We start from the raw sequence: 10,082 nt of genomic DNA, 5'->3' as shown, positions 1-10,082 counted from the left end.
TGAGAATAGCTTAAAGGGTCATAGCTAAAACCACCAGCTGGTTTTGGCCGTCGTTTGTTCCTGAAAGCTGTTGTAATGGTATAACCAACGCTTGACTGCCTTCTTCTTGTGTCTGTATCCCATGTTCTCCTCTTTCTCCATAGAAGCTTCAACTTAAGCCAGCCCCAGCATGATAGCCACCCTACTCTATGTCTGTTGTGAGGAGCCGAAGTTCTTTCCATGACTACTCCAACTTGTTCTAGAGAATCACCTTTTTATTTGGCTAGAGTTGTGAGGTCTGTCCTCTGCTTCAATCTTTTCAGTTTGTGGTAGAGAGAAGATAGCAAAAGTTGTTTTCTATTCTTTTTGTTTTTTAGGAGAGCAATGTAAAAAGAATAAAAGGAAATCTAAAGAATGAATATCTGTCATCTGGGTCGATTCTGCTTTCCTGTATATGTAGATAGCACATGGAAAATCACTGATAAATAGAGTATAACGCATGATGTAATGCATACATTAGTTCTAACGGGGAAGTATCTGTAGCTCTTGCTATAAAAAAAAAAGTTTGAGAGAAAAAAAAAAAGTAATTGAACTTAATAAGTTAAAAATGAACAGTCGGTCTTAATCAAACATATTATTTTTAAAATAGATGTACCAAAAGCAAAATTATGTATGGTAAGTACCAATTTTGCTGAACTTTACAATAGCAGATAGCTACATACAATATTGTCTTTAAAAAAAAAATTTGTGCAGAATCTAACTACATAACTCTCAAATTAAGAAAATGGTACAAAGACAGGATAATATTTTCACCCCCGAAGACGTGATGAGAGGCATCCACTATAAGAATCTTAAAGTGCTTTTTTTGTAAGCAATTAATTAGGGGTTCACAAATATAAAAGAGAGTCAAATCTAGATCTTTTTCTTAAAAATCTTAGGGGATGTTTGGTTTGGATAATATTTTATTATCAAAATAGAAAGATTATCTCGAAGATAGATTACTTAAAAGATTACTCGATATAAATGATTACTATATTTGATAAAATTCGATAGGTATAAATAATTATTGTGTTTAGTTAAATGTAATAAAAGATTACTAGTAAATTATTTTACTTAAGTGCCTTTGAATATAATTATTTTTAAATTTTTTTATATTGTTTGTCATATTAATTAAAAATAAATTTATTTTTATCTCAAAAAATTAATAAATAATAATATAATTATAATAAAATCAATATTATCTCGGTAATATTTAAATACCTAAGGTGAAGGTAGTAATCAGATTACCACCTATATTATTTGTCACATCAGCATTGATAATAAAATATTACTGTAATATTTTATTACTGATAAACCAAATAAGGGAATAAAAGATAGATTACTAAGGTAATCTTAAAAAACTCAAACCAAATGCCCCCTTAATACTTTATCAATTTTAATAACCACATTTTTTTTTAAGAATTTTAAAGTTGTTATATGATAAAATTACTTTGACCCAACTCACAAAACAATACTCAAAATAGGCACAAGCTATATCAAAGTGACATGCTATAGAGACAATGATTAGACTCATCCCCTGCATACAAATGAACCTAACATTCGGGTTGAAGTCTTTCACGCAAAAACAGTCGAAATAGTAGCATTTGGGAGGTCCAACTCCCTTCGATATCCTTAATCTCCCAGACTTAATTCACACAGAGTACATTCCTTTTGTGCCTTGGGTCTAATAAGAAAGTAATCACTTCTTACCACATTGAGATTGTATAATTATTCTATTTCCATATAGAACGTGAGAGGAATTAAGCTTAAAGTTAATATACTAAATGTAACGTATATAGTCCAACATTTTGCCCTAAAATAACGGATTATAGTGATGCATAACAAGAATTATTTCATATCTAATAACCAATACTCTGATGATATTTTACAAAGACAAACAATACAATCATAAGCATAGGTTCCCGAAGAGTGAGTCAATCACATTAAAAACATTCTTACTCTCGTAACTTTTACAATGAATCTTGCACTCAATCCTACTTTATCTAATTCTTTGTGTAAGATCACACTCTTGGTCTTCTATATATCTCGTTAATACAAATTCTCATATCAATAATTCAACACTAAAATGAGGGTCTCCGACAAATGATTAACAAGACATGTTTAATAAGACCTCATAGTGATATGAACCACCACAATAGGTATATAACAAGACCGTGAAATGCATTAAATACACAAATAGAATTATTGTTTTCACAACAGAGGAGACTCTGAATCTCCGTGTATCATCCTTTTTTGTAAAAAGATGAAAAGATTTTAAAGTCTTTCTTGTACTCTATAAATTGGGAACAGTTGTTATATGAGAACATTTATTTTTGACCAAACTCACATAAACTACATCAAAAAAAGGCAATAAAAACATGCATTCACTACACATGGATCAACTTGACTTGCAAGTAAAAATCTCTCACCCAACGAAAAGAATACTATAATTTAGCAAATTCAATATCCTATAATATCTCTAAATGTGTTAGACTTAGTTCACAAGTTGTACATTCACCTTTTATGTGTGTCTACATAGAAAAAGTAATCACTTTTTCTATAAAATTGAGATTATATAATTATCTTATTTCCATAAAAAATAGGATAAAAAATTAAGTTTGAAGTTAATTTGATATGATAAATTTAACATATATAATATCACCTCATATCTTATAAATAAAAGATTGTATAAAGATAAGAGGAATTTGATTTGTTTCTTTCTCCCGAACTTTTTAGTTTAATTTTAAAAACATAAATGATATAATCGTAGACATAAACTCTCAAGCAAATGATTGAATTAAGTAAATAATTCATAATCTCTTATATAGAATCTTATACTCAACACAACTCAATTCAATTCCTTGTATAAGATTACACTTTTTGTCTTATATATTTTTCATTTATACAAATTCCCGTATTAGTAAAAACCATTATGAAAATAAAAAAAAAAAGGTTTATAGAAAGGTTAATTTAATTTATTTTGCTTCTAGCTTTATTGTTATTTTAAACTTGAGATAAGTATCAAGTAAAATTATGAAGCTCTAACATAAGCCATTCCATCTCACCCAAGAGAAGAATACAAAGAAGTATATCAGGATCCCATGAATCCAACTTTCGTATAGTTGGCTTCTGATCACCTGAACAGTCATTGTAATTAAGTTCATAAAAAGCCACTGGCGCTTCCAATGTACATGTATAATTAGGCAACAGTTTCGATAATATTACAATGTCAATATGGTAATCTTATATCCAAAAAGACCATTTAATCCAAGGGCTGAGAGATTCTATCAAAGTCTTGAATTATATATCTGAAAGAGATGTATTTGTTTGTTGTTAAAGACTAAGTGAAAGCTCATAAAAGGATATCCGAATGCGCAGCATTGATGCCTTTCAAAAACTTCACGTATGTAAGTTACTTATTTATTAAATGGTCCCTTTTTTTCCTTAAGGCATTGATATCTTTCCAGACTTGAATTCGTATGGCCAATGAAGTTCCGTTTTCACCATCTTACTCATTCTTTGATGGGCACTTGTCACCTCACCATTTTAATCATATTTCTCTCATTCTCTGGCCATAATTGAGTAGCATGTCATTTACTTCTCCCATACCACTTATGTTGGTTACCTTGTCCATTAATTTAGCACGGACCTTTCATTTTCCCCCCTAAACATAAACTAGGTCTGATTGAATTAGAAATAATTATGAGCTAGTTTGGCTAGTATTTTCAGTTCATCTATTCTTTCTTGAACTGACACTTAAAACAAGGTTACATCAACAAAAACTTTAAAAATTGTTTTTTAGCACATATTTTAATCAATAAAACTACGCATATAAATTTAAATATAAATAATGACGTGTCATAATATAATTGGATATCGAATGAAGCCAATACAAAGAGTGCTTACACATGGTACAGTATCCACTTGAAAATACATTGATGGATGTGAGATGCTACAAACTACTTCAGCAAGAATCATTCTAACCTCAAAACAATTCACCAAACCACTTGAAACAAGTGAAGGCAAATTTCTTAAGTGTGATTTAATAACTTAGGATAGGCATGCAAGGGTATGAATGTTCATGTCTGTAACACAGTACAACCCAAGTCTTAGTTTTAAAGTTATGTGCAATTATAATTAGTAACAAATTAGGTACTAATGATAATGTGTCACCAAGTAATTGATATTCAGATTGGCACTCAATATAAGGATACATAATTTTATTGTTAAAGGAAAGTTACTCAAAACGAACTATAAGCTATTAAAAAATTATGTAAATTGCCAACAAAGCTAATGAAATCTCAAACACAAATAACCAGTCATCTGAGAAGTCGATAGGCTACATCTTGACTGCCACCTGTTCTGCTAGGATATTCTTCCCAACCCTTTGGAGCAAAGATGTTATAGTAGCTCCAAAGTCTCCTTAGCTAAACCTTCATAAGTTATGCCTTCAACGGGAATGGTTATTGTAGTTTCTGTGGGTTTACTCATTACCATGCCTGCCAAGAAGTCAATTGTCTGATGCTAAATCTATCCAGATCACGGAATAGCTTAATTGCTTCATCAAATTGACTTTTCTTCTAAGCCCACCAACAAGTGAAGAGTGGGTAATTGCATCAGGCTTTAGATTTTTTCACACATCTCATTAAAATGTGTCATATCTTGTTCTGTTTTACCCGCCTACAAGAGCCCATCAATATATTTGTGAGTGATCAAAACAGGCAAACAAAACTTGCTACTAAGCTGGTTGAGTATCTCAACTACAACATCAACCTTCCCATCTTTGCATAATGCTGTGAGGGGACAATTCTAGGTCACAATATCAGGGCAGTAACCCCAGGATAGGGCTGGATTCGAGCCGAGCCAAGCTCGGCTCGCAGCCAGCTCAAACTCGGCTCGGTTTATTTATGGCCGGCTCGAGTTCGGCTCGACTCGTTTTTCATATCAAAACGATATCGTTTTGTATATATATATGGATCAAAACGACGTCGTTTTGTATAAAAAATTTTTTAAAAAAATCTACCGAACCAGCTTGAGCTCGGCTCGTTTCGGGCTCGAACCGAGCCGAGCCGAGCTCGAGCTGGCTCGGCTCGAGTCCAGCCCTACCCCAGGATACCATAATTTCTAAATACTCAATAGCTCATTCTATCTTCTTTTCTTTGCAGAAACCATGGTGCAAGGGGTTGTAACTTACGGAATTTGGAGTATGTCCATGCTTATGCATCTTCTCCTGTACATCAATAGCTTGACCCAATAAACCCTTCTGGCACAAGAAATTAATCACGATATTGAATGTAACAACACTAGGATTGCATCCTTTCCGAATCATTTCAGCTAATATTCTCTCTGCATCCATCCACCTAACAGTTCTACACATGATATCATGTGTAATCACATTAGGTTAGCATCAGTAAGATGGCATGTCATTCAAGATTTTGATTGCTTCGTTTACTTCCTTACGAATTCCATTGACAAGGACATTGTAGGTAACCGCATCAGGTTTGCATCCTTTACTCCTCGTCTCATTCATTGCCTGCCCACACTTTCCTCGCAAGTTGCTTTCAATTAATATCATAAAAGTCATTATATCTGGAAAGCATTCCTTCTCCAATTGTCTATTAAGAACTTTCAAGGCTAGACTCAACTTCTCACTATCACATAACGTATGCAAAATAGTATTACGTGTAACATCAGGAACTGCCCCACTCATTCAATCCAAAATATGTAAAGCATTATCAATCTCCCCTGACTTGTAAAACCCACTAATCAAAACATTGTAAGTTAGAACATCAGGAGCTGCCCCAGAATCTCTTATATAATCTCCAGAACTCTGGTTGCCTCCCTAGTTTTACCAACCTTACAGAGGACTCGTGCAAGGGCTAATATCAGGAATATCACCATGACAAACCATGCTTTCAAGAAACTTTAACCCTTCTTCTAATTCCCCATTTGAAACCAACCGACAAAGATGAATATTACTCTCAAATTCCTCAAAATTATGAGAAGAATTCTCTTGACTCGAAGATACATGACCATTGACCAAATGCCCATGTGGAGATTTCTGAACGTTTTTCAGTTTAGCATTGGAAAAAAGTGTTTCAGTCTTTGAAACATCAAAAATTCGCCTCTGCTTGTGAAACCCTTGAGGCTTATGCTTTTTTATCAAAACTATCAGCAGACTGAACAAGAAAGGAGCCTTGTACATGACATAACTTTCATAGAACTTAAGTTGATACCAACTTTATTAGCGCCATGTCTAGCACTAGAAAAAATAATGTTTCGTATACATTCTTTATAAAAATGTGGAAATGAGCAAAACCCTTCACGGACATGATTCGTATGTACAATTAAATCCATAATTTCAACTACTTTGTGAATTGAAAAAGATAAACGCTCAAACGTTCATGCTTTAAATTTTAAATAAATGCAGGTAAAAGGGAAATTTTCAAGTGAAAGGTTTAATGAGGATTTTGTAACAGAATAACAATACGTCTTTAAAAAGGGTCATAGATAGTAAAAATAAATAAAGAGAGATAATGCTTAGGATTACTCTGAATAGTTTGGAGAGATGAAATGGAGGAGCTACGCACAAAGTAGAGCCGCCGTGTTGATGCTTATCCAGTTTCTGACATCTGACTCTGTTTCTGGCTTTTGGAAATTGAAAGGTGCGGTGGAGGTGTAGGAAGTGGGAACAAGAAGGAGCTGGGCTTGCACAGCGAAACAAAATTCCTATAGTCCACTATAGATTTGAACTGTGGGCCTTTCGGCTGCACTAGCCTCGGCTCCAATATTACTAAACATAGATTCATAGAACATGTAGAGGGCCGGACTAACTCGGCATAGCTAGACTCCCCTTTTTTATGTGGCCTCTGGGGTATGGGCCTGTGGACTAATGCTGATTATGGTGGGGCCTAGCCTATAGAGTGGTTTAGTTTGGTTTGATAAAAATAAATTTGTTTAAAATAGTTCAATTTATATTCAAGGGTCTATATCAACAAATATATTATTAATATTCTAGAAAAAAATTAGACATATTAATAGTATAAGATACCAAAATATCTTTCTTTTGCCTCTCTATAATCTTATATTTATAGTTAAAAGAGGAAAAAATATATGTGTAGTTACATAAGATGATATACTCAAATCTTAATACATTAAATTTAGTAATTTAAGGAAATGTGGTAATTGTGCTATATCATGAAAATGTGAGATAAATGTTATCACATGAATGTAGAAGATTGAGATTGTACGTGATTGAACAAATTATAAAATTATTAAGATTTATTATTCTCGTTATTTTTATATAAGAGGACTTCCATCCTTATCTTGCATGTGGGTAATATGTTTAATCTCTATATGTTATTCTTAAAATTTATCGTCAACTATATATAATAACTAGACCTTTTTTTTTTTTGAAAGGCAATTCTCATGCAATTTTTGCCATATCACAAAAGGAGCAACTATGTGTGACCTTGCAGAATTTCAGATTGTTCCCTAAGATGACCATGATTTGATGTACTAAAGCAACACCATAGTTGGGTTAATTTGATGTTTTATATTGTTATCCGTTTCAACAAATATAAATTATTGACTAGTTGTACACATAACATAGCATAACAAATAGGTTTTCCACTTAATAATTATTTATTCAATAAAAAATAATTGTCATTAGGGATGACAATATAGAAGAGTAGGACTGAATATCTTATTCTCGATTTCTATCCCAAAAATGGATATCATTATTTGTTCTCAGCCAGTTTTTGTTACATAAATGATAAGAATTTCTTGTCCTCTCTTAGAGAGAAAAAATCTCCTCCTCGTCTCAATTACTAGATATTTTTTGTTCTTGCCCTCTTCCTTATTTCTATCCAATTTTTTTTTTTGTTAAGATAAAAAATGATTAAAAATCTTAAATTCAAACTAAAATTGTTATCATTAATTGTCTTAAAGAATTAGACATAAAACTAAAAGTTTTACATTCAAAGTCAGATTGACTTGGAGAATGTTGGCAAGATTACCAACATATAGTTGATTGTTTCCAACCAAGCAATGTCAATACTATGAATCCCTCTCTCTCTATCTATGGTAGGTTTACATTAAGAACAAGGAGTCAATGAAAATATGAAACCTCAAACTTGTTTACTAATTACATGTTGCCACGAACTATGACGCTTTTAAAAAAGAAATGCATTTTTAACATGTGGTTGTTTTGTCTTAGTTATATACGAGTTTACTACTTAATGTAATATTCTTTATATTGTGTTGTGGAGACTTGGAATTGAAAAATAGAAACGCATGATTATTAGTGTGAGGTTAAATGTTACGTTGCCATATTAGTGTTAGGTGTCAATCATAACAACCCATGATAAACAATTAAATATATAAGATATTTTTGCAATAAGTGAAGAGATTGGCAACGATTGACAAAAGATGAGATATGATTTTTGATAAGTTCAGTCAAGACTAGTCTTTTGAAATTATTTTCTTTGACAACTTAATATCTGCAATACTGTAAAACTATGTATCATTTGTGAACATAGTTATTAGCATCTTATCATATATAACATGTATTTTATAATATAAAACGATATATATATAAAAAAGGATACGTATCATATGATATAAATTAATACATTTTTTTAAAGAACATGATAATGTAGTAAGATGTATATAAAAAATTTCAAGTTTTTAAGGATGTTTGTAATATGTTTCAAAATAATGACATATCAATTAAAATTTTTTTATTATTATTCTTTAAAATCGTATTATATGATACGATACATAATACGAAAAATTAGGTTTTTAATACACAATATAATACATGATTTGATTATCATACTTGTGATATGTATTAGTTGGTTGGTATTGGAAAATTCAATTTAAAAAAATTTTGTTCGTCTACAATTTTTTATAGGTTTTCTTTGAGTACTTCTTGTAACCTAATTTAGAGAGAGAGATTCACAAAAACTTAAGTGTATTGTACAAAATAAGAAAAATTTAGTTATTGCTATTATGGTTATGCTTAACAAAGAGGGAAATAAGTGTTAACAAAAAGGATTTTAAGGGGTCAAGGGGATTATGTTGGGATGGGATGAGTACACGTCAGAAGATATCTATTCTTTTTCTCATTCCATCTCGGTTTTTTGATTTATTAGTACTTTTTCGTCATTGTTTCTACTATTATTTATTTAAAAGATTTTTTTATCTTATATAAGATGAGGTGAGATGAGAATTCAATTAGAAGAGAGAAATTGTTAGCTCTATCATTTATCTATTTACTTTTCATTGGTGTAATTTTATATATATTTAAATTAACGATTGTTATCTATAAATTTTCATTGTAATTTTTCCTTGAATTAAATAACCTTGAAATTGAGTAGCAATTACATGGATCTTAAGATTATTAGTGATTTAGTTGTATATGGTTAGTATCAATCATACTATGATACAAACAATCAAGTTTACTTCTTTATTATTAGATAAATCAAATTTAAATCCAAACTAACAATAAAATTAATTAAGGGTTCTTCACTTAGCACGACAAATTGGAGAACTAACAATAGTTCTATTAATCTTAAGATTAAAAACTAAATGATGATAATATTTACACTTTCAAACAGAATAATTGTAGATTGTATCAAAATGAATCTGATGTAATCTACAGTGTTATATCATAGCCCACCAACTAATAAACATTGTAAATCATGCTAGCCTATGATATGACAACTAAGCAAAATGCTTCACCCCTATTGTATGATACTAACATCCATTTTTTATGATACCAACAATATATGTATATAATGCATATAATAAATAAGATATGGCACCCTTGTTATATGATAGTAACAAGGCTATATCATATGACCGCATGTGTCATTTCCTCTCCAATCATAATATTTCCTAGCTCCAACTCCCACTTGCAAGAACTTTGATTTAATTGGCTGAACTTTAATCAGTAAACAAATTAATTAAGGTTTGATAACGACACACTTATCTCTGTAAACTTGAATTATTCCCTTTCTTTCACGTGACATTAATCTAATAACCTTTTCAAATTTTTTTCC

The 10,082-nt window shown here is 31.2% G+C and overlaps 1 pseudogene; it reads right to left on the bottom strand.

Moving 5' to 3' along the window:
• Positions 1-4,698: 4,698 nt before the first annotated feature.
• On the bottom strand, positions 4,699-6,830 carry LOC123202910 (annotated as a pseudogene).
• Positions 6,831-10,082: the final 3,252 nt, after the last annotated feature.

The sequence above is a fragment of the Mangifera indica genome, chromosome 19 (assembly GCF_011075055.1).
Source record: "Mangifera indica cultivar Alphonso chromosome 19, CATAS_Mindica_2.1, whole genome shotgun sequence".
NCBI classification, from domain to species: Eukaryota; Viridiplantae; Streptophyta; class Magnoliopsida; order Sapindales; family Anacardiaceae; genus Mangifera; species Mangifera indica.
The sequence above is the reverse complement of the archived record's forward strand: the minus strand, read 5'-3'. Positions and strand labels throughout refer to the sequence as shown.